The sequence below is a fragment of the Melopsittacus undulatus genome, chromosome 6 (assembly GCF_012275295.1).
Source record: "Melopsittacus undulatus isolate bMelUnd1 chromosome 6, bMelUnd1.mat.Z, whole genome shotgun sequence".
In the NCBI taxonomy this organism is placed as follows: Eukaryota; Metazoa; Chordata; class Aves; order Psittaciformes; family Psittaculidae; genus Melopsittacus; species Melopsittacus undulatus.
The window spans coordinates 80,005,818-80,031,878 of record NC_047532.1 but is presented as its reverse complement, the minus strand read 5'-3'; the positions used below and the strand labels follow the sequence as shown (position 1 = coordinate 80,031,878).

The 26,061-nt window shown below is 36.5% G+C and overlaps 1 long non-coding RNA gene across 1 annotated transcript; it reads left to right on the top strand.

Annotated features, from left to right (window-relative positions):
• Nucleotides 1-695: 695 nt before the first annotated feature.
• LOC115946377 (uncharacterized) lies at nucleotides 696-22,543 on the top strand. Its single transcript, XR_004549705.1, has 6 exons — nucleotides 696-1,214; nucleotides 10,585-10,628; nucleotides 14,000-14,127; nucleotides 19,623-19,771; nucleotides 20,307-20,355; nucleotides 22,385-22,543. It is a non-coding gene; the product is annotated as an uncharacterized lncRNA (long non-coding RNA).
• Nucleotides 22,544-26,061: the final 3,518 nt, after the last annotated feature.

Genomic DNA, 26,061 nt, shown 5'->3' with positions numbered 1-26,061 from the left:
TCTTTCTGCATGTCTCCCAAGTCCACAGGCAGATGTGGTACAATTGTTGCTGAATACAAAACATAAAGAAAAGGAAATACTTTGAACTTCAGGAAAAAACCTACTTCTCTCTGTGAGAGTAAAATTATTCACATACCTATGAGAAGGACATGGTCAGATGTACCAGGATAACGTGTTGCACTTCTACTTCTCAAACAATAAGTTCACTCTCCGCAGTGACATTAAGCAACATTAAACACTTTATGAGCATCTATTTTATAGCTGTAGGATGGAAGACAGCAAGAGGGCAGTACTGGGGCAGCACAAAACCCCCTACTACGACCACGATTAAAATTTTAACAGGGCTATTGGAAATAACTTTTTTCTTGCAAATGTGTCCACACTGCGAGATAGACTTTACACTAAAGTTAAGCATGTCACCCTTAATAGGGGATCTTTTAAGAGGTGTGAACCAGTACACACTGGGGTGCAAGTGGCTGGAAAATGATTTGGTAGAAAAGGCCTTGGGGGTCCGGGTTGACACCGAACTGACCAGGAGCAATGGTGTGCCTTTGCAGTAAAAAAGGTCAACAGCATCCCAGTCTGAGCTACCACGGTGTTGTCAGAATGTCAAGGGTGGTGACCATTCCCATGAGACCATATCGGGTGTGCTATGTGCAGTTGTCGGCTTCAAAGCAGGTAAGAGACACAGGCATGCAGGAGACAGTCCAGCAAAGGGCCATGAAGATAATCAGGTGCTTGGAACATGTCTCATACAAGAAGATTCTCTCATACAAGAAAGTGAAATACAAGAAATTCTCCTTAAACATAAGAAAAAAAGTTCTTTATGGAGAGAGGTCTAACACTGGAACTAGATACCCAGAGAGGTCGTGGAGTCCCATCCTCAAAGATATTCAAAACTCAGCTGGATAGTGTCCAGGAACATGTCCTAGCTGCTGCTGCTCCGAGCAGTGATATCAGACTATACAATCTGCAGAGGTCTACGCCAACCTCAGTGGTTGTCTGATATAACTTTTAACACCAGGGTTATGTAAATGTCCTACGTAAAAATCCAGGAACCATTATCTTAAATTCTCTGCTGCTTTAGTGGCTAACCTTCATCTTCAAATTTTATTTCCAATAGTGTGCTAATGAGAAAACCACCAGTGGGAAGCAGTCCTTGCTGTTAAATCTATTAAACATGATTAAAAGAAAGAGGCTGAAGTGCAATTAAGGTAAATATTTCATTGAGTTTTATTAATCTGCAAAGATTGTATCCAAAGCATACATACTGAAGTCTGAGAGTCATTGTGTTAAACTTCATGAGGATAGAGCTTCTGCTCCGTATGTATGCTGTGGATGTAAGATGTGGTAGGGCATGATTTAATGATACTTCAACATACATAATTATTTTAATGTTTTTCAGTCTTTGATACTACCATCAAACACAAAAATCTCCACTTTTTAAAAACCCTATTAATAAATACTACTCTGATTCATAAAGAATAGAATTAGCAATACAGCTATTGAAAGCATAAAGTTGATTTTATTTTGATCTATTAATAAAAAAAAGATACAATATGGAATAATGATATACAGACACTAAAGTATTAAATTCTTTTGGAGATAATATTACTATGTTTTGAAAGTGGCAAAAAGTGAATGCTTAAAAATGAAAAAGTATTCTCAGAACTCTGGATATATTAATTCAGATCATATGTCAATAACCTCCTGGTTTTCCATTTTGGTATACTTCCATCACCTGCTTTCTTGGTTCTGTCTTATCTAACAGTTTGTGGAAATCACAATTGGTGTCACTGATTTACCTTTCTGTCTCTCTGACTGTTTTCTCATTCAGATGTGAGTTCTCATTACTTCATCACCTTGCCTCCATTTCACTATAATAGAATGGAAATATGCAAAAAGTGATATTCAAAAATCAAAATAGTGTATACTATATTCATTTTTTTGTAGCATAATGACAAGGTAAACTGCAGCAGCAAGATAAGTACACTTCTTTTCTCATCCCCTCTTTTATGTACAAACTATAAGAGATGAGATTCTTAATCAAGTGCCTGCAGACAGGCGGTTTTTCAAGTATTACACTACCTTCCATGCAAGTCAGGAGAACAAAAAAAAATAAAGAGAATTGGCAACAGATGTAAAAATGGTGACACTTACAGACAAAATAGGGTGTTGCATCCACTGGTCTAATATTTTAAATGTTTGTGATGTTAGGAATTATCACCACTGCCCTTCCTGCTGCCTCTTTACTAAACTGGGAAAATGTGTGAATTCCTGTGGAATGGCAAAAATTAGAGCCTGGAAATGTGAAGTACAAAATACTGCATTAACGGCCATGGCAAAAAAATAGTATTTGGAAAATGTCCTCTAATGTTCTGCTGGAAAACACCTACATGGGCCAGTGGATGCATAAAGATACAGCTCAACTCAACCTGCACATCTCAGTCATGCATTTTTTGAAATTGAGGTTACTTTCAAGAAACTACATTGATCTTAAGGCCTCACAGCCAAACGCATTGGCCAACCCAGGTGAAATCAGCCTACTTGGAAAGACCTTTGCTTTATCCCTCCCAAAGCACTAGAAAAAAATATACAAGGAAAAAAAGCCTGATTTGATCTTCATTTTCAAGTAAAGTTCAGAATAAAGATGTTACAAAGAAAGTCGCTTGTATATTCTGACAGAACTTATAAGCAGTTTAATAAAATACAGAAAAGATTTAAAATTAAAGACAGAAACAATAACCTTTGTACATGTGCAGGAAACAGTATATGGGAAAGCACAACATGAACTCTTGAACTTCAGATACTAACTGTACTACTGATTATATACAGGCAGTTGATGATTTGGTGGCATTATCACCCATTAGCCACAACTGGGGTCCACAGTACAATACTAAGAATCTCAAATGTTTCACCTTCTTTTTTTAATGTATATACAAGTAGTATCCAAAAATAAGCTCTAATGAAGACTATGGGATTCCCAAGCACTGTAGCAGCAGGATAATTCTGGACACTTAGAGGGCTTCATAAACACAGGTACGAATTGTAGAATTGTTTGGGTTGGAAGAGACCTTAAAGATCATCTGGTTCCAACCCCCCATCATGGGCAGGGACACCTTCCACTAGAGCAGGTTGCTCCAAGCTCCATCCAGCCTGGCCTTGAACACTGTCAGGGATGGGGCAGCCACAGTTGCTCTGGGCAGCCTGTGCTAGTGCCTTTATTCAGTCTTTCTGCAGCAGCTTGGCCTGTTTTCAGATGTTTACTGATGAAATAGCCACTGGATTTAGTCTAGGGTGAGGTGTTCCTGCCCCTGGCAGGGAGGTTGGGTAGTTGGAACTAGATGATCTTAAGGTCCTTTTCAACACAAACTATTCTATGATTCGATGATTCTACTATTCACAGTCATTTTTAGGGCACAGGGCCAGTTCAAGCGATTTTCTTTAACAGCTTATCATAACATAGTTCCAAATATGCAGAATCAACATTCCTAAGACCAAACAGGAAAGGACTTACTTTCATGGAACTGGACATTCTTTAAATAAAATCCAAATAAACTCCATTAACATCATTATGATCTCCTTCTCCACAATCCAACAGCATTTTCTCTGTCAGTCTTGTGCATCCATTTGTTAAGCAATCGGTATTACACTGCCACTTGAAAAAGCTTTTCTAGCTTTCCTACATAGTTTTCTAGCCACACTAACATATCTCAAGAGGTTAGTGATCATTCTGTATTTTTAGTTGTGATTGAGGTATCAAGACCAGTGCTGAGGATTTAACTGCCTTGTGTTCTTGAGGAGACCCTTGTATTGGAACTTTTCTTAACTCTATGTCATTATTTTAACAAATGCATTACAATCAGCAATATTTAATAAGCAAAATTCATTGACCCTTAGAGCATTTCTCATTGGGATGACACATTAATGATGGGCCTCTTCTTTGCAGCCTACCAGCCTTCATAAATATAATTCCATGTTAATCGTAGAAAAACTGTACACACCAACTTCCCTACGTCCTTAAAAACGAAAACAGCAGGTCACAGGAACTGGTTGTGTGCTTAGACCTCTTGTCAAACACTTTACTGTGTTTAATCCAGAGAGACAAAAGACCTACAGGTAAAACAGCTACAGAAATAAAAGCACTTGGAAGCTTTCTCTTGTTATTTAAATATAGCAAACACCATTCAGAACAAAAGGCACCTACTGATTAGCACAGCCTTCAGTTCTGTTTGCATTCAAGACTTCACTCCCCAGACTCAACTTTCAACTTAATAGGAGACTTCTGACATGCACTTCTATGGGGACCACTCATGCTGGTGGTTGGATGGATTTTGTAAGTCTTTTAGAATGCAATTAGGCATTTTATAAACATGAAAGACTGTTCTGTAAGAAAAAAAATACAACTAATAACAACAAAAAACCCCAAACCCAGTCACAGTTACTGAAGTGTAATTTATAAGTGGTATATTAAGTCTTATCCCTCTGCAGAACACTTCTTTTGATTAAACAACTTGTTTAAGAATCAGATTTAATAGTTGAATATTAACACATTACTGCTGCTGGTACATTAGTGATAGCAGTAATAACAAGTTTGCTTGAGCTGTGACATGCTCAAGACCAAGCTGCCTGTTCTGCCTTTTTTCCCTGTCATGATACTTCCCAATTAGAAGGCTGACCACAAGGTCCTTGCTATAAAATGTTGTAATTCTGCAATGTTATTAAGATCTTAGAATCAGAACCATGAAGCTCAGTCTCTTCTGTTATGATACCACAACCTATGTTATCAATATTCCTACCATACTGCTTTCTTTAAGCAGCTCATCACCATGCATAAGTAGCAGCAGCTCTGCTCAGGTTCTAGGGGCTCTAGTGTCAACTCTAGAGACAAAAGGTGTAATATAACTTGTATGTGTCACACCGTAACAGAGCCTGAAGGGAGCTGCACAGCAGTGATGGTAAAGAAACTGGGAAGGAATTTCATTGTTTACTCACTTATTCTCCCTTTTTAAGCCAAGACCCTTTGGGTATTTAGAGTTTTTTATGTAAAATACAGAAGCTGAAAAACACATAAAGAGCTTCAGTGAGTAACAATCTGTATAGAAGACAAAAAGTTAACTTTAAATACCTCAGTTTGCCAAACTTAAGCACGGGAATAAACTTGCCATGTAAATATGATAATGAGCAAATTCTAAGATATTCAGTCAAGCATCTATAGATTTTTTTGTGTCTTACTTAATTAGTTACAGTTTCATGTACTGCTGTCTTTCATTAAGTCTGTATTCCCGGGCATGCATAGGTGGGTGCCTCACTAAATATTATATGAGTAATGTGCGTTAATCAAATAATAGTATGCTAATTCTTATTTGCTATGAAGTTAATTATAAAGCTTTGATGATCTGTTTTGATAAATTTAATTCAGTGGAAAATGTGTTCCTAGGACAAAATTATATTAAGTTTGGTTTGGGGGGTTTTTGGGGTGTTTTCTTTTACCTGGTTACCTGGTACCTAATAAGATGAATCAGCTGCCTGTGCTATAGGCAAGCCAACTTTGGAGTAAGCATCAGGTTACCCTTTCTTTTTAATAACTCTTCTTGCTAAAGACTATTTTTACATAGAAAAATACATTAAGATTCACAACCAAGAAAGGAATAAAGCAAAATCATGTGACTCGCTTTCAAAATAACTAATAGATTAGTGAAAAAGAACTTCTCTGTCTCCAAATTGTAGCTGCTGGTTAAGTACATGTAGTGTTCGGCTGCTAAAAACTATCATTTATTTTCTTGTCTCTGAGAGTCTCAGGAGTAATAACACTATTCCAAAGTTGACAATTCCACTATTTGTTAAAAAATTAAAAATAAATCTGAATTCAACTCACAGTTGAATTGTAAAGCTCCTCTTAGATGGAAAATTATTTTTTATATGGGTATATGGAAAAACGATTGTCACTAGATACTGATGTGAAGCAATACTTATATTTAGCAAAGTTAATCTCTTGTACAAACAAAATGTCGCTGATTTATTCACTTTCCTTTTGCTTAAATCCTAAACTTCTAAAGACTTCAAAGCACCTTACAGAAGCTAGATAAAGAGCTTATCTGCATAATTCTTATGCTAATTCACAGAAGGTGTCTTGACTAAAAGAATGTCTATGTGCATACTAAGGGCTCAGTGTTACTAATTCTTTTCCTCTAAAAGCTGAAATGAGATACACATATTTAGTTTTACAGTACCTTTCACTGCTTCTTTTAAGAGAGTACATGGTTCTGGATCCACATGTGAGCCTGGTTATTCACAGGCTGACCTGACTGACCTGTCACTTCTCTGGAATACCTGGAGATATTATTGAGCCAGGGTACTACCACAGTGTGTATCTGCAGAGCATGAAGCACAAGTGCTCCTATTCTTTCTAAGGAAAAAAAAAACAGCCCTGTGTCCTGTATAGCAGCACAAGAGATCAGGACGTGAGGTACTACTGACTGCTGCTCATCAGAAATTTGCTGTCATCCTAAAAGCTGCAGCTATTTCTCCCCAACTTCTCCCTTCTGCAGCCCTACACTCACACCTCCAAGCACGCTGTACATTTATCACTTAACTCTTAGGATAAAACAATTTGCAGTCCCAACATTACACATCTCTGACACTACAATTTCTACATAATCTCCGTATTTTCATAAACCTTTTAGTTCATAGAGGTCAAAGAAAAAGTGAAATCATCTACATTTATAAAAGAAGTGTTTTTCCAGAAAATCTGGATAGTTTTTAATAGTATACTTTAATTGATATTTGAAAATATTTATTATTTTAATACTATTTCTGTTCAGTAAGAAAAAAAAAACACCAATTATTAAAAAAATAGTTTGCAGTTGGTTGCAGAAAAAGATACAGAAGGTCTAAATGTATACTTTGCTAACTTAATGATACTCAGGGAGTTGTATTTTATAAAGCCAGGATTTACCAACTATTTAATAAAACAACGCTAAGAAAACCATTTTTAAAAAATTATAATGGTTCCACTGTTTTCTCTATCCACATACTTTTATTATACACCTTTTTTCATATTCTGACTCAGTTCAGACATGAGGATGTATTCAGTCAGGACTGCTTTCAAACAGAGTTAAAACAGGGACAACTGCCTCCAAGACTGTAAGAAGCTTTCTTGCTGAAACACCTACTGTATACACAAGCCCTGTAGAGATAACAAATACAGACTTGTGGCAGCATGAGATATTAAAAATCTGTATTTTCCTATGCATATTAAATATATATTCATATCAGTCTTGTATGTATACACATTTTCCAAGTATCAATCAATCTCCATGATGAAAAAATGTTTATACACCATTTATAAACTATTGTCATAACGTTTTTATGACAGAATTGGCAGCTAGCGCAACTGATCCAGATCCAGGTAACTCTGCTGGCCTCATCTACATCACACCTGCAGACCATTCTTAACCTAAGCCAAGAAAATAGCATATCACTTAAAACACTTTTGGACAAATTGAATGTTACAGCCTTCAGAAATTACAGGGGTTTTTCTAAAGGTTTTCTTACCCTGTGCTTTTTATGGAGCATACAATGGTTAGAGGCTTTTTGTTTTTAACTTTTTACACTGTGCGCTGCGTGTTAATCCTGATCGTGCACATACATCTCCATTACTAGGTAACTGAATGTCTGCAATAGTAGTTCAGCAAAAGAAAAAACAAACACTGCTGCCCAAAGAGCAATTCCCTGAGAGTGTCTTCACAGATTTGTTATACAAAACCGAAATAACTAGGTTTATTTAATGAAAATGGTGCAGATCTGATTCACATCCACAACTGAAGGAGGCTTTCTTTTTTAAAAAGGGGAGGTACTCAGTAAGGAAGAAACATACTTCTCTTAGAAGGATAAAGTTCTGAAGGGTCACTGCTTTCTACATAATGTTTAATTCTTCCTGGAATTACACTGATTTACATGTACAATAAATAACTCCTTATGAGAGCATAACTAAACCAACCACTAAGCTATTATGATATACTACACTGTTAATATTTCCTTCACTTTCACAAAAGACTTCCTACTTTTTCCACTTTCTCTTTTCCAGAAACATATACAGCCACTTTTTCCAGAATTCATTTTGAACCAGGCTACCGAAACCAGGAACTGTTTTAACAGAGTGATGGTCTATAGGCTTCTTAGTACATCTGACAAAGAAATTGCTGAATCACTCAGATGCAGATTTGTGCTAAGTCAAGCATGACGTGCCAGTTAGTAAGTATGCATGCATCAATGGCAAATGAATATATTCACATAGTTCTAGCATGATATATCAGAAGTGAATAATTCATATAATATGGGAATGAACAATCATCATGCACATGCATCTGGAAAACCAGGGTATAAGAAATAGGCTTTGTTTTATTCTCTTATTTTCTTTTCTTTTTCTGTTTTTCAACACTAACTCCCCTTTTCCCTTTGTAAATTGTGCTCACTTCATTTTGTGTCAATTTACACAATTATAGAAATTTGAGCATCTAGTGAATGCAATGTGTTACATGCTATTTTAATCCACAATCCATTTGGGTGAGGATGAATGGGCATTAAGTTTCCCCTGTCTATCTTACCACTATTGTTTTCACTACTGCTAAATTTGGTGTGTGCAAACTGGGTGTCTCTGGCTAAGAAATTTTACTTCTGCATACTGCTACAAAAGAAATAATTAGTATCAGAAAAATATAGTAGAGTCCTGTCAAGGCTATTGGCTTTCTAAATAAACCTAACATGATGAGCAGCTTCTATTCATTAGCCCATTTTTCAGTACCAAGATTATTTTCATGTGGCAACTTGGTTTTAATGAATTGAATTATTCAATTCTTTTTCCACAGCATCTAGATGTAATTTCTCCCTGTACTGAACACTATGTTTTGATATGTCTCCTTTAAGAAAATCAATAATATATTATAATCTTGCAAGTATAGTGATAGGATTATACCCGTTGCTTTTTGAGCACATTAATGTGACACTTAATAGGAAGAAAACACTTAGCATACAATCTTTCTGCAATTTTCAGCATTCTTAAATGTAATACGTATTTTCTTCTTGTGGAAACAGAGGTAACTGGAATAGCAGAAGCCAGACTGAAGGAGCTGAAAGCAGCAGTCCTTTTAGATAGAAAAGATTCCACTTTTATTTGCAACTTGATCCAAAGTGGAAGCCATTGAAGACAGGAAGTTCAGGTCGGATATAAGGAAGAAGTTCTTCGCTGTGAGGGTGGTGAGGCAAGGGCACAGGTAGCTCAAACAAGTGGTAAATGCTCCATCTCTGGCAGTGTTCAAAGCCAGCTTGGACAGAGCCTTGGCAACACGATCTAGGGTGAGGTGTCCCTGCCCGTGGCAGAGTGGTTGGAACTGAATGATCTTAAAGTCCTTTCCAACCCAAACCATTCTGTGATTCTATGATTCTATGAAGGTACATAATTTTCTAGCTTCATAATGTGGATGTGGAGTTTAAAACGTTCCCTTTCCTATCTGCAGCACTGCTCAGTACTGCCACTGGCAATAAAAGGTCCTTAAAATATTTGCAAACTCTGCCCTATTGTGGGGCAAAGATACTATCTATCATTCATAGCATAGGTTTGTTTGGGAGACTTATTTTTCAGATCCCTGACACATGTAATCAACTCCAACTGATGAATTTTGTTCTAACAGTTCAACCTTTAGCATTAACACTGTATTTCATAATTGTGTATTTTTGTCCTGACATAGCTCTTCTGCAAGGCAATGGGAGTGCTTTCAGTAGGATTCCAGTCTTCATTTTCTATTTGCCACTGCACAATGCACACAGAAGTAATGACTAAAGTTGCAGATACAGTAAAAATTCTAACACACTACTGAATGGAAGCAGTAATATAACTGTGCTTTAGCAACAGCCTCCAAAAAATACAGATCTAGTATGTAAATGATAAGCACTGACTATAATTTACCTCGTCATTATAAGAATGAAAAACAGATGACATATGCAGAACTGCCTAATATTCTTTTACCTCAAACAGCTTAGTTGTTCCAAAGTGATTCTGCAGAAACGGTATCTTAGCAGACTGTTATAAAACCAATGTAAATAGGAATTCTTTACAGGTGATAAGATCTATTCAGTAACAACCCAAGTGATTTTACCCTTATCTCAGCAAACAATTCTTTTCTTGACTAATAGGCTACCAAACATATCTTTACTCCTCAGTTCCTAATATGCATTAATAAAGTCTCTATTGTTTTTGCCAAATTTCAGACTTTACTAACTTTCCCTTTTATGTAAAATGTTTTTTTAATGTGCTTCTTGAATTAACAGGATAACTTGTCAAACAAAAGAGATATCTCTGCTTGCAAGTTAAAACAATGTCTTTGGAAGAGCTCTGTAGAATAAAGAGACTTTTATAATGTTACAATATTAGATACAGAAATCTGCCTAATTATGATGGACTTGCACTACTCTAATTTCATTGACTTCAGTGCTACTAATGATCTAAAGCTCACTGTCACACAGGGGAAAAATAAATACATGCTAAAAGTATAGATTCTTTTCTAAAGCTGTATTTCCTTACAGGGAACTCTGGTATTGACCAGCCTGATGGAGCCATTCACTGCTTGGTAAGCACTGAAACAGGAGATGTGACCACCTAAATGAGGATGTGCTTAGGCCTGATAAATTCTATCTGATGGCTTGGAAGTTAGTTTGATGGTATCATCCAATTTCCAATGAACAATGTCTGTCCTGCAGGAATTCTAGGTGATGACTAGGTCCTGTGTTTAGCTCTCTCAATTGAAGACAACTGATAAGGGAATAGCCATGGGAATAATAGTCTCTTACCTCCAGAGTAAAGTCAGGCGAATAAAATTTTTCTTAGTTTGCTGACAAACCAGAAAGGAAAACCAACATACACAAATATATATGTGTGTATATGTATATATTTTTGAGCCAAAGAAAAAACACTTTCTGCTAACAGAAACAGACAACTCAAAATGCCTTAACAATTAAATAATGAAATCTCCACTCTTCTTTTTTTTTAACTAAAGGGTAAGCATTTTGACAGCAACTACATGCTGAATTTAACAAAACTTATTAATCTCCATAATTAATTTATTTAGAATCAATTTCCTGAAATGTGTTAAAAAATTACTGCTTTGGTTTTTTACCTTAGAGATATTTAATCTTCACAAGACTTTTTCCTGCATGAGCTGGATGAGTTGTAAATGCTTGTAGAGCTGCCTGACTTGTTCTGTGCTATTTGAGTAAAGACCACTTCACTCCCAAGTCTTCCAACCAAACATGCAAAGCAGCATACAAAATCCAAATGAAACTCACGTTTCTAGCAGCCATCAGAATATCTTGGGACAATGAGAAATGACACTAAAGAAGCATCCAGAAGCAGAGACGTTAAAACATATTGCTAATGACTTAACTGATGGCAAAATAAGTAAACAGGTAATTGTACCAGGGGAGGTACACACAGCCCATGGTGTGCACTTTCAATCCCAAAGTCCACAAAAGAAAACAAATAAAGGAAATCACTCCCCGTCTCCTTTATTCTTAATACTGCAATTGTCTATATTTGTATTTTCTCTATCTACCCTTTCAAATAATTTCATGACACTTTAAGAAGCTCTTAATCCACATGAAAGAAGATCTAGAGAAATTAAGTACAAGTAACTGATTCATCTAAGTAGCAGCTTTCTCACAATGTTTTGACCAAAGAGTTCTCAGAAACTCCTCAGTTAGACATTCTGCAATCAATTTCTTTGTAAAATAAAAATAAAGACATTGCATAGATACCAGAGGAAAAGGAGGACACAAAGCCACAGGATTTATCTGCGCTGGGTACACAGAATCATTCTGAAGTCCAGAATGTGTTATAGTGTTAATCACTGCACTATCAAAGACCAGCACTTCCAATGCAGAAAAATAGAGGGGATTTGTTTTTAAAAGTAATTGCTATATTGGCACAAGTATTTTCAGGAAGTTTATTTTACACTTTCTTGTCCATGGAGGGTGGTCTTAGCCCAAATGCTTCTCCTGCACCAGCAAGCGCCTAAATGATAAAGAGATCTCTAAATTATGGAAGAGAATTTATCATAGGCAAAAATACAAAACTAAAAATTTTCTAATTCCACCTATGGCTCAGTTTAAGAGGTGCATGATGAAGTAAAACCATAGCATATCATACATATGAGTTTCTGGTAGCATGCTATTTGTACAGCCGCCCTGAGGCACAGCTATAACTCACGCAGATTCCCAAGGACCTTTAGTTTAAATTTTGTGATTTCCCAAGCGCTCAGCTGGGACAATAAAACAATTGTAAGCCCGAACCCCCACTTTTGTTTCCATCTTCCCTCAGCTGCTAATTTTATGCTGTAGTTTAGACTACAAAAAAACCAATAATTATATTACCTTCTTGTTACATAACATTAAAATCACTTTAACTTTTAAAATTAAATTTCTTTAAAATAACATAAATAAATCTTAATCCTCTTTTTTCCCAAGCTAGAATATTCCCCAATAAATATTCTTCCTCCAACTGAAACTTGATTTTGCTATTGGCAGTATGAAACTTACAGCTTTGTGCAATTGGGAAACACTGATGACAGAGTTGGTTTTGGTTTTGGCTTTTTCCAAGAGTAAAACTCTGACTGGAATCTCTATTTTTGAGAAGACGTGACTGATTTCTATATTAGCTAATCATATAAGACGTATTTTCTGCAATGTGGGTAATGACCATCAGTGAAGTCAGTTGAACACTATCTAGGGTTTGTAATTAATAATATTACAGGACACGTTAAAATATACTGAGGTATATACAGCAAAATGCATTTATTTTTATTGCCCAATATGAAGCCAATAAAAGCAGTCTGATCCATGTGTGTTCAAATCAATTTATGTTTTGGATTTGGAGTTCTGCCTGATTAATTTTTAAAAATAGCCTAAAACTTTAAACCATGCTCTGGGAACATTTTAAAGGTTGATGCTAAACACACCGATAAACCCATCCTTGTCAAGGGAAATGCCAATCCATTTTTTCCCTACTAACCTAGGAGGATTTATAATACCCCATTTTAAAATATACTGCTGTATCAATTTCATTTAATACCAAAAGAAAAATAAGTATTTTATGATTAAGCAGTAGTTGACACAAACAGGTAAGAGGGGTGAAGGACATTAGGCCACACAGGGACCAAGAATTCATTTTGTCTTTCATCCTACACATGGAACATGCACCACTGCCTCTTCAGCTTTTCTACTTCAGAGACCAGAGCACTGTGTTCTGAGTGGCTGCTTCAGGAATTTATATTCCTCCAGGATAACGGTGCTGATTATTTAATCACCTTGTGTATGCCACTTAGGCAGGGAGAAACATAGTCATGTGCATCAGGAGTCATGAGACTGATTGCACTGTTTCCTTTTTACTGTGACAACACACTCTGATACTCTGATGGCTGGAGCCAGGTTTTAGAGCAGGTACAACATGCAATCAAATCTGCAGCCAAAAGGGCGAGAAGCCACTTTTGGATGTAGAGGAAGTAGTTTCCATTATGGAGCATCCATGAGGTTTTGTACATAAACATAGCATATGAATAGCAATCCTGAAAGGAGTGACATCAAACTGGGCACACAAGCTTCCAGTCTGCACCTCGCCTGCAGCAATGTGCAGCCAAGTATAAACAAAATACCATTGCCTTTGAATGATGTGGCTGTCTAAAGTGGGAGCTCCAGGTGGAACAAAGCCTCTGTCACATCTGACTCAGCCCAGCACAATCCAAATACAAGTACTGAAAAATAGCTTCTCTTTCAAAGTGTCTGTCATCACTACTGTGACAGCAGGGACAAATGAACAGCACTGTCCTCTCTGTTATAGGAAGTTACAACATACTAATAATGAGGGAGAAAAAAGTAATTAAGGCTATTCTTAGAATAAACTACAATTATTCATGGTTGTGTAATCTGTGTGCACTTACAATTTTTGCAGTGCCTGTGCTATGCTGTCCTGTGCTGTCTGGACACTAGATACTGGTGAAATCCTGAACACCCTCTGTACAAGTTGTTCACAAAATTGTTGTCTTCATCTGATTTCCACTTGCAGACCACAAGATTCAGGTACTTAAAATGAGGTGTTTGGTATTTTTTTGGGGGGGTGGGTTTGGGTTTTGTTTGTTTGGTTGGTTGGTTTGGGTTTTTTTCTTTTAATCTGCCTGTTTTCTTCCCCTGATATAGATTCAGTTCCTCCAAGTGAGGAGCTTAGAAGTAATTTAGAGTTTGATCTGAAGTTGATAAAAGATATCCTTAGCAGAATAATGTTTCAAAATTATCTCTATCCCCACATTTCTCACACAATTTACATGTCTGAAACTGTCTGCAAGATAAGGGGCTATTCTCGCTCCCCATTAAGGACAAATACTTCTCAAGATTAAAGCTACTCAAAATGTTTTCTACTTATGAGGTGTGCAGGAGCACATGGCAGTGCTCGGTATATTTTACTGGACAGCAAATATTCAGCAAATACTATCAGAAATACCCACCATCCCTTTTTCCTTTTAGTGTGTCTTTTGCAAGAATATTCCCTCTCATTTTATAGAATGCCATTCTAAAATAGGACCAGAACTCAGAAAACTGACTCCTGCTCTTATGCTCTTACACATGAACAAACTGCTGTCTGTTACATCTGGAACACCGTACTACATCTTCAAGTGATCTGATTCATGTCACTTGCCAAGGGATGGTAAGATGATCTGTGTTTCTAGTGGCACCATCAAAGACAGAACAGGCTTTTATTAATTTAATAAAGGCTGAGCAGATGTTACAGTCTTACCATAAGTGGCACTAACAGAAATTGGAACACAGGCAACAAATAAACAGTCTTAGAGAGTGCTTTACCCTCTGTACCAGCCATCCAGAACCACAACTGGGATTGCCAGCTGAGTCTCCAGCCTTCTACATTATTTTACTAATACAAAACCACCAGCAAACATGTTGCCACACTTTCCTTTCAAGCCACATCTTCTGCAATTATATTTTTAAGAGGGTACATTGGTTATCAGCATCACTAACTTTTAATCTTTAGGATAACTTGTCTTGGATCTCACACCACTATATTTTTATTGTCACAGATAAAGACCCAATGAATTCTATGTTTGATGAAATGCAGGAAACTACTGTAAAGAGAAACCCATTTGCATATTTTCTGAGTGGACTATCAGTGTTGCTCTTCTGAACTAGACCTTTTGCCTTGAAAGCAGCTGTTGATGCTTCGAAGGACAGCTTTGCCCAGTTGCATGCAGGCTGCTGATCTGAACAGTGAACCAGTGGCTTTTCTATAAGCAACATGCTGGACAATATCTTTTATTTTCAGCATATGCTGAAACTTTGAAAAATGAAATGCACCAAAGTTTAGGGAAGTCTACTTCAGCTCCTCAGCGAGATAACATCTTAAAAAGTTAATTATAATACCTCCTAGCCATTCCTCAACCCCCAATTTTTGTTGCAAAGGAAATGTGAACAGAATACATAGTAGGTACTACAAAACAACTTCGAACCTTTTCAAATTGTATTGGAATTTTCTCTCATTATTCTGGCACTTGGGAATCATCCTTCACTACTCTAGTTGAGTATGCAGTCAATGGCATTACCACCATCCAGTCATCAGGAGCCAATAGTGCAGCAGGAATAGAACTGATTACCTTCAGCCTCGAGACAGCACTGAACTAAAGGTTTTCTCTGCTTAGCTGTTTGTAAAGGACTGACACACGCTTTGACATAATGCTTTTGAAGTCAGGAAACTAACTCAGTGAAAAATCCCTTTGCTGAGTTCAGCTGTGTGATGCTGGAAAGCTCAGAAGAAAACTGAATATGCAGGTATTTTTACTAGTAAAATGAGAGAATGTTCTCATAGACAATCAAACTATTTCTAGTTTATGCACATGGACTTCAGTGTTTTTATAGCTAATAGAAAAAATATAATTTATGGGGAACCACAGGAGTTTTTAAAACATGCAGTAATGATAAGCTAAAATTCAGCTGTAGAAAATAGATGTCTCCTTTTCCTGTAATCCATTAGATTAAAAAACTGTAATCATAGGAATCTTTAGCAATCATTATTCATTCAAATAAAATACAATTTTAATTAAAAAACCCCTCTCCTGAGATTGTCAGTGCTGGTCACACAGACTGAGAACTTCTCATTTGCACTGTTCCACAAGAGTACGATCTTTTTTTCTTTCTAAAATAATGTAGGCATAATTTTGATAATTCCCTTTTCCCTTTTGTTGAACACCGCACATGAACATGCTGTTACATATTTATATTTTATGGAAAATGACTGATTGTGCAATGAACAGTCAGCATGAAGAGAACTTTTCACACAATGAACTACTGATGACTGACTTGCATTCACCTGAAAATGATACTGTTCTCTGCCCAAAATAATAGGTGTGTGTTGCAAACAAGGTAGAAGATTTAGCAAAATGAAAACCTCAGGTTTATTTAGAAACCATCAACACCATTTAAAATACAGTGCACAGCTGAACCCTCCTGGTTGCTGCAGAGAGCAATCTCAGTTCTGCAGTTTGAATTTCTTATCTTGTTAGGAGCCAGCCTGATTGAGTCACTGAACCCAGGCAGAAAAAGTAAATTTACTATCTGTGATGGCTTTGCAAACTGACTTATGTTTAAAATAAGTCACAATGATCAAACAAGTGGTAAAATCACCACGACTCACACAGCTTCTGAGAGCAGTCAATAGTGACCAGCTGAGGACAGAGTTTCTTATTTGAGTCCAAGCAGCAGCCCAAACAGTCCTTCTGATGGCCACAGCATTATGGACTCAGCTATGGATGCAGATGGACCTACCCACTGACAAATCATCTCAAAAATGTGTACTATGCTATCTGTGCTAATTTTTATCTTATCTGAATTTAAGGTCATACAATGAACATCATAATATAATTAACCAGCCAAGGGTCATTTCTACTTTTGCATCATAATCTTATTAACTCTAAGAAATGTTATATCCCACTACACAATAGTAATTGCTTTAAAAAGTAACATTAATGCTAACATGCTTAGCACATCAAATGAGGTGCCTTTCTTAACAGGTCTCCTGTGTATAAATACTGGCCTTATATTAATTCACCATCCATAACTTCTTGCTTTAAACCAAAGCTTGACCCCTAAATAATCTGAAAATCATATTACTGCAAAGATACTCTAGATAATGGCAGCATTTTTCTAGGCATATAGACAACAATTATATCTTGGGCAGAGAAGATTGTGTTGATTTGGTTATCTGAAATAACCATTAGGCAAAGCACAAAGTTCTCATTCCTGCCTTACATATTGTTATTCATCTAATTATATTTTATTTACCTTACATTTTTGCAAAGTTATTTTTCGTTTCATAAGAGACTTCTCATGAAATTTTGGATATTCAGTTAAAGCCAAAATACCGTAATATGAAAAAACTTGAGCTGCCCCAGGACTTGAGAGAACTCATGTGCACAGTGGTGCCCAGACTCTGAGTAAGCATCAGTTATTAGCAATGAGCAGTATCAACCCTTTTTATCTAATCACCACTTTTATTCACTGGTGCTATTACCTTCTAAGATCATTGACCTCCCTTGACATACATTGGGTTTTCTAAGGGATTTTGTAATTTTTTTAATCAAAAACACACGAAATTGAAGATCTTCACATGCAAAAAAATTAAATCCAGATATCATGAAGAGTCCAACTAAATAGAAAAGTCTGGAAAACTCAGAGCTGGTATTGTATCTATCCTTCCAAACCCCTGTTGTGGAAGAACTCTGAAGGAGTCTCCAAACAGCATGTGATTTTATAGGCCATATGATCTGCAATATTTACCACGCATAATGAAAATAGATAAGGCAAAGCAAACAGCTTGAATTTTGTATTCCTTGCTTTTTATTTAGCCTAGGTTGTTAGCACCATGTGAACATATATTTGGGAGTCTCTGTGTTTGTGTGTGTATGCATATGTGAATGTGTGTATATATAGGTATAAACAAACATAGTGTCATTTCACTGTATTTCTCACATATCAGAAAAGAACACCTTCTGAGCAATTAGCTTTTAATTTCTATAATCTCTTAGAAAGAAAAACCATTTTACTCAGAACTAGACAAAAATATGCTTGTTTTCAATTTCTATATTCCCTTGTTGTCCCTAGAGTATGCTGCTTGTTTGTGGAGGTCCTGAGTTCCAGTAAAACAAATGTTGACACCTATAATCAGAATATTTGACCATTGTTTTATAACTTTAAAATGCACTGCTATAAGTATTAAGCAAATGAGAATTAATGGGAAATGCATTTGCTAATCCCTCTTTTTTTATTTGATTTGTATGTACAATAGTAGGAGACAAATACATAGAAACTGTAAGTAGAAGAAAACCTCTGTATTACATTGAAAGTGTAAAGGCACACATCTGAAAGAGATTCCTCTACAAATACAAAAATATGTGCAAGTCCTAGGTCATATTGCCAATATCTGATTTACTTGCCTGGATCTCTATTTGAAACCTATGAGGGCAGTGGGGAAAGAAAATAAATATGAAGATAGTTCAATATATCAGTTTTTTCGGGGGAGACTAATAGGGTCATATTACTTCCTTTTATTATTTTATACTTTATTTGATTCCGGTTGTTTTGGAGGTTTTCTTATTTGATTGGTTTTGAGGGTTTCTTGGTTTTGGTTTGTTTGTTTTTTTGGAGGGGGTGGTTTTCGTTGGTTGGTTTGGGGATTTTGAGGGTTTTTTTGTGTTAACACAGAGGAGAAAAATGTATAAGGAAATGTATAAGAAATTCAGAAGAATTACACCTACAGGATATATTATTGAGCAACAGATTATTTGTACTAAATCTCATTAAACTTCTAAAGTTCAAAAACAGTGGCAGGAAAATCCTATTACCATCCTAATATGTTTGGGCTTTTCCTAGTTAGACCTTTAGTTTCTTTTCATCTGGAGTACTTTTTCCTTTTTCTCACGTTTAAGAAGGTTTAGCTATGAGTTTATGACAACATATGCAAATCTGCTTATTTTTAGAAAGTGATCTTTAACACTTGGGTTTCCTTGTCAGAGTCCGTGGTGCAAATAGCTGTGTTAATAAAATTATTATCTACAGTGAAGAAATTGCTTTCTGTACATAGAAATTTAATGAGATGGAAAATTTCAACAACTGAACAGATTCTCAGCAGAGGCTTGGTGGGCTCTCATAACATCTGCCCATGTGCAGGCTGGAAATACTCAAGGCCAATAGAGACGCCATTAAATCAAGTCTGCTTTTGTGTTTCACACCCCAGTTCCCACCACCCTTCCCTCCCTCCATTTCTTAAGTAGTTTTTTATCTAAATGCTAATGAATATCTATATTTACAGACCAGAAGAGCATTTTTCCTCAAGTAAATTAAGTTTAAAGAATACTACAATGTTAGAACGCTTTCTTTACATTTCTTTCACACTTTTTAAGTAAGTACATGCATCCATTACAATCCACTTGTAAATAGAATCACATCACTAGAGACTTGCAAATCCATCTACTCCTATTAACCTGACATGAGAAATTTATTTATCATTTCCATAGGCTTTGATACTACAAGGAAGAGAGCAGTGTAAAAACGTCCCACACTGAACTTCCTATGCTTAAAGCCTTGCACCCTTACTCACCCAAACGTGACTCTAGCCCATTCCAGCAACTACAGGTGCTTCAGCAGGGGCTCCACGTGCATTTTGGTATGGAAATTGATGCACCTCTAATTATTTACTTTCCCCTTGTTTTTCCCTCTCATTCCAAAAGAGTATGCTTCACCTCCCAAAATATAAGAACTGACCAGCTTTGTTCCTCTCATGTGTGTTCAGACACACAAAAATACTCACACACAAAACTGTAAAGGCTGCACAACAAGCATTAAGTAGCTTTTTGAGAACATTCTTTTACACTAGATCTGTATAAATTAGGAATGACGAAACAGTCTATCAGAAAAGCATAGACATCAAGAGAGTATACGGTCCCTTATTTTTGTTTTTGCCTTTGCTGGATGAGTAATTAATGACCTATACAGGTCATTAATTTCTATAATCTTATAATTTCTATAAGAAATAATTTCTATAAGAACATATGACCAGCTTTTATGTTCATCTTCATGTATGACAGAGAAGCTAAACTGTCATCTACCTTGCTTCCATGAGCTACCTTAATCAAGCTTACATATATATTAAGCGTGTCCTAGTTTTATTCCTAACTGCTATTTCTCATCTGTTCTCCAAGCTACATCTCCTGACACTTACAATTAAGGAATTCGCCATTCAAAGCAAAAGTAAGTGACTTTATCATTTCATTGTAGAACCTAAGGAGCAAAGCCTCTGAAAGATTAAATATTTAATCCTTTGATCTACTTGTGCTGGTAACTGCCCTATCTATTTTATGAGCAGGTTGACAAAAGCATTAGGGGCCTGGGATTTGTGTAATGGAACAGTGTTAAACCTTGCATGCTTTCATGCTAAAAAGAGGAATAACATTTTCCTAACTGAGCAGTATCACTGTGACCTTCCTATAATAGTACCTGGGGTGAAACTGAACATAGACATTATTTCAAACAATTTTCTGTGACAATTTTACCAAGGCATATATACAAATAAGCAAATACATTCAGGATTGTCTACAGACAAGTTCTTCAGATGTGAGCAAGCTCGTTACAAAGAAGCAGTTAAACAAATTTTAAAGAGCAAACTGATCTCTCTCAAAGGGTAGGGAAAGGAAGCGTGGTTACAGAAGACTGGGGAAGGTCAAACATGGTATTGAGTAAAAGGGCAGAATAGAAGTATGAGGAAACTGCAGTCTAAGTGAAGGAACTAATTTGATGAAAGATACCAGAACAATCTATTAAACAGTTTGCACACACCTTGACAATGTTGTATCAAGAAGATAATTTTTATAATGTACTCACTATTTTAAGGTTTATCCTCAGATAAACTTTCGTATTTATTCTTAAATAAAACCTCAATATCACCAATCTGGGTCCACTTACGACAACTTAAAGCATGAGGAGCAGACAACTGGACAAGTTTAAGCTATAGCCACTATGAAAATGTTGAATGAAATCCAGGCTTTTTGGTTAAGAATATAAAAACATAAGAACAATCTTCCAGTATTTGACATGTCACCAGTAAGAAGTCTGTACCAATTGTACCATATCTCTGCTTCATTAAGATTATGTATAATCAGCTTTATGTGTACAAGGGTTAGGTTTAGAGAAGCCTGATTTTGATAATAGGTAAACCTTGGAATAAGTTCCATGGGAGGGGAGGGGAAGAGGGGACAGGGGAAACAACAAAAAAAACCCAAAGAAAACATAAACCCTGTAGCATTTAAATTTCTATTTTTGCAAAACATTATACTGATGTGTGCCAGAAATTATTTAGATATAACTGATCCTCCTATGTTCTGCCTCTCGTAAACTGTAAACTAGATCACTTTTTCAGGACAACTCTAATTTAATGCTCTTGTAACTCATATGAAATAATGTCCTTTGGTAAGTAACTGCTGGGTGACAAGCATATAACACAGGTTTAAACTCAGTGCTCCAAAACAGTTCTAAGTTTCAAATAGTTCTAAAGGGGAGCCCCCACCTCTCAAGCCGATTAAGGAATCTCTGGAAGGGATTATTATGTTTAATTTTAACAATAAAAGTGTATCACACACCAGCACAGTTACGGCAGACAAGTGACCCTTTGCCTTCCTGAGGTTTGCAGTAAATCCTCCTTCTTTGTTAAAAAAGAACCCATATCAAAATGTAACTGAAATCTAAACTAGTACCTCTAATTCAGAAGCCAAACAAGCACACACAGCCAAACTCAGTAAGGAACAGATTTTCATGATGTTAAACACTGGTACACAATTGTTAAAAAAAAAAAAAAAAATTACTTAACTATTTGGAAGTGATGACCAAGTCAGAAACATTTCAGCCAAAGATGGAAAGCTGATAATGGTCAAACTGCTCGCGCTCTTCTTTTTTGCATGCTCTCTCTCCTTTTAAAACTTCCTCAGCAGTAATGACGTAAGAATCAACCCAAAATTACCTTTTTGAAATCCTGTGAACATTCCTCCATCAAAGGCGATCCTTGGCAAGCCACACGCAAAGCATCATTAGGAATACAAGTTGCTAATGTTATAATTCTTCTGTTTCCAAATCTGAGGGAGCTGAAATGTTGCATAAACCAGCAGCTACTCAAATGACTTATACTGCAGTAGAGTGGAGTCCTCCATTTGCCCAAATTCATGGTTTCTAAAACGGAAGCACAGAAAATGTATCCAGTTAACTTTTAGCCTTGTCCTTTTGAAAACAGATCTGAAACAGAGCCATGAGAATTCTTAAGTATGAAATCAATATAAAGCCATGCATAACAAGGTCCTTTCCAACCCGAACTATTCTATGATTTTATGATCACACTGATGGATGAAGCCAGAACTACAGACAGGATTTGAAGAACACCAGATTTTCACAAGAACAGGTATTTCAAAAGATTTCTGACCTACTTCAGCAGAATTTAATGAGAAGGTTTGCAAGGTTTTCATATTGCCTCACAGGATAAAAACTCAAATTAATTCATGCTTTTTATGATTAAACAACAATATCACACCTACACAAAGGAAACTGTGACCAAAAAATTACACCTGCTATCACAGCATAAAAAAAGGGTTAGCGACCTTATCAAAACAGCTCTCAAGGAACAAATGAGTTTAAACATGACTTTAATATCTGCTGTTGTGCTAGCAATGAGCCTAAAATCAGAAACCTATATATTCTTGAAATAATTTCTCCAATTAAAAGAATAGGAAGACAAATACATTTTGCAAACAGAAATAATCCTTTCACTAAAAGTTTGGTTAAAAAAATATTCACGCTATTAACCCCCACCTTTTTCTGTTAAAGGAACACCCCCTTAAGTTTCTCAGCTGATATAATACAGAGACAATAATGTTATTAACCAAAAAATGTGTTACCTTAAAAATGAGCTTTTACTTTCTACAGCCAAATGTAAGAAATTAGTATATCAGGGCAAAACTCAAAAATTTCCATGTCCAAGCAGACCCAAACAGTCCTCAAAATATTTTTCTTCTAACTGATATTTTGAAGTTTTCCCCTAAAACTTTCTTTGAGGAAGAAACACGGTGTTAAAATATCACTGCTTTTTTTTCCATGATGTTCTCATAATGATGTTAAACAGGTTCTTCAAAGCAGGCAATGAGTGATAACTTAGAAAGGACAAAGTACTAGAAAGGGTAACTGGCTATCAGCACTCAAAGTGCACCAGAAAGAATCCAGGCCCTAACTCCACTAAAATCCAGTCTTTCAGAATCTGATGACTTCTGGCGCTTTAGCTTACTCATAAAAGAAAAGGAAAAAAAAAAAGATGGAAACAGCAGGACCTTCCTAAAAAGCAGGGTGCTTTGCTTTGGTGGGGTTTGTTTTGTTTTCTTGTGGCTTTTTTCCCTTGGCCGTCTGACAGTAGAATCAACACTGTTTCTATCACTGGGATTAGAGAAGTGGCTGATAGAAGCAGGCAGAAAATTTGTCTGGATTTGCACCTTCTGTGTCTCCAGCACCTCGGCTGGGCACAATCTGTGGTTGTTTGGTTAGATCCATGCTCTTTTTTCTACCAGTGTCAGATACACTGAACATTAATTTTGTATTCAGACGAGGGTACCTTCCAAGCACAGATTACATGATCCTCAAGATCTCTTCCACACAGTATAATAGAAGGAAAATTACGTAATAATATAAAAAGCAGCAACATTACACACACTCTTTTAGTTGACAGTGCATAGTCAACGAGTCAAATCTAAGCAGAAATGAAACATTAGATAGATATATCCCATTTCAATCAGAAATTGTTAACTGGTGTAATTTATTTTAATGATGGAAACATATCACTATTAGGGCACTTTGATTATTCACTTTTAAACAAACGTACTTCTAACATTTCGTCTGACACATAATACTGAATGTAAATTACTGAATGTAAAAATACAAATGTAAAAATGGACAAAGGAACAGAAAAGGATAAATGTTATTTCATCAGAGAGGCCCTACTCTAAGGACTGTCTGACATGAAAGAATGGCTCTCTTTGTATTAGCAAATGAATCTAAAAGTATGGGCATCCTTTACATACATATGAAGTTTGTAATTACTAATTACACTTGTTATACAGTCTTCTGTCAGTCTCACACTGCAATGTGTGAACTGAACTGAACTGCAGTGTGTCACAAATAATGCTGACCTTGTCCGGCTAAAGCTTCTTATTTCAAATTTCAGAAGGTGACTTCTGATCTGTATAACCATTGTCTTAAGTAACATTATCATCATTATAACTGCCTAGATCCTTCCCAGTACTTCAAAATGCACTTAACTGTAACCCCAACAAATTTTGTATGTCTCAACTTTCACTGCAGTGCGACTTGACACAAAAATCTTGCCAGTTCAGGATATGCCTGTACTGCAATGGGAAGTGGGTCTGAAGAGTTTTGAAATGGCCACATAATAGATGCTGGAGATAATTTACTTCAACTAGTTTTGATGTGGTTTTGAGGACTGAATGCCCAGTAGCAATTGCTGCTCATTAGGGGTGCTCCTTGTATGCACACTCCAGGTTCATTCTATAATGGGTCTTTCTCTGCAGGGATGAGCAGTGTGCTTATCCCCTCCAGTGCTAAAAAGAAAAACAAAAAAGGCAATGAAAAATCCAAAGAGAGAAGCTGGTATAAACGGTATGAACTGTCTTTTTGGATTGAAAATATATACATTGCTGCAATTCACATCAAATATTAGTCCTCTGGTATCAATGGAATTGTATCAGAGAGGAACATTACATATTACCTTTCAAAATTGGGCAATCCTATTAAATTGAATATATTTTGACTGCAAAACGAATTCCATCATAGGAGCAAAATTGAAGCTTTTATATTTTGTCAGAAAGAAACTAACACTGTTTGTTGCAGAACAGGGCAGGAAAAACTCATCAGGAACAGCCAGAAGGCTTGGTGGTGAGAGCACTTGTCTACACTGTCTGGATTGAAATCCTGCTCTGTTTTATTTGAAGTGAGGACTAGAAGTCACTTCTTCCTGCAGACTTTGCCTTTGCTAATAGAGATGGTCTCTCACCAAGTAGAAAGTTGAAGGGGATCTCTGGGGACAACTCAGTGACTGCCTGATGCCTGACCCTGCTTCTCACAATATGGCCAGAGCCCTGAGCACTGGCTTCTCTATGGCCACAGGGACTCCATCCATTTCACACTTTGATCACAAATGTGGTGCTGGGAAGAGCTCCTTCAAACAGATACATTCCAGCAGAAAAAAACACTCCAATTGTTTCCTATTTTCCTCACACTTTCAAACACACACACACACACCCCTTGTCCCTTAATACTTGTTCAGTTCAGACCAATCTCTAACTGGTCGCACACTCTGCAGATAGAGCTCACTCAGCTGGTATGACAACAGACTGGGGTGGTTAAAAGCACAGAGAGGTAGCCTGCTATCTCTACTACCCTTAATCCAGTCATGTTCCTAGCAGTGGCAGCAGGAACAACTTAATGCCTTCAAATTCTCCTGTTCATACACTTCAATTAAGGACAGAATAGCTTTCATGGTAATGCCTTGTTCCTGAGCAATGGTCTATTTAGTAGTGGTTCAAAATTGGCCCAGTTTGTCTTTATGCCCTTCTTATCAATACAGCTATCCTTAAAAGCAAAGTCAGTTACAGTTGTGCAGTCAGGATGTAGATGCCTCTATAAGGAGCACCATGACATCACAAAAAGAGTGGTAAACCTAGATTATAGAAGGCTACAGGATACAATGCTAACTATCATTCAAATCCGTAGGAAAAATGGGTAAGAGGTCTTCACATATGTTTCTGTTTCACAACTAAACACCTAATGTATCTATTTGCTTTCTTAGATTTATTTTACATATATGGTCTTGATGTTTTCATCAATGAGTCATTCAGAAGTTCAGTATTTCAC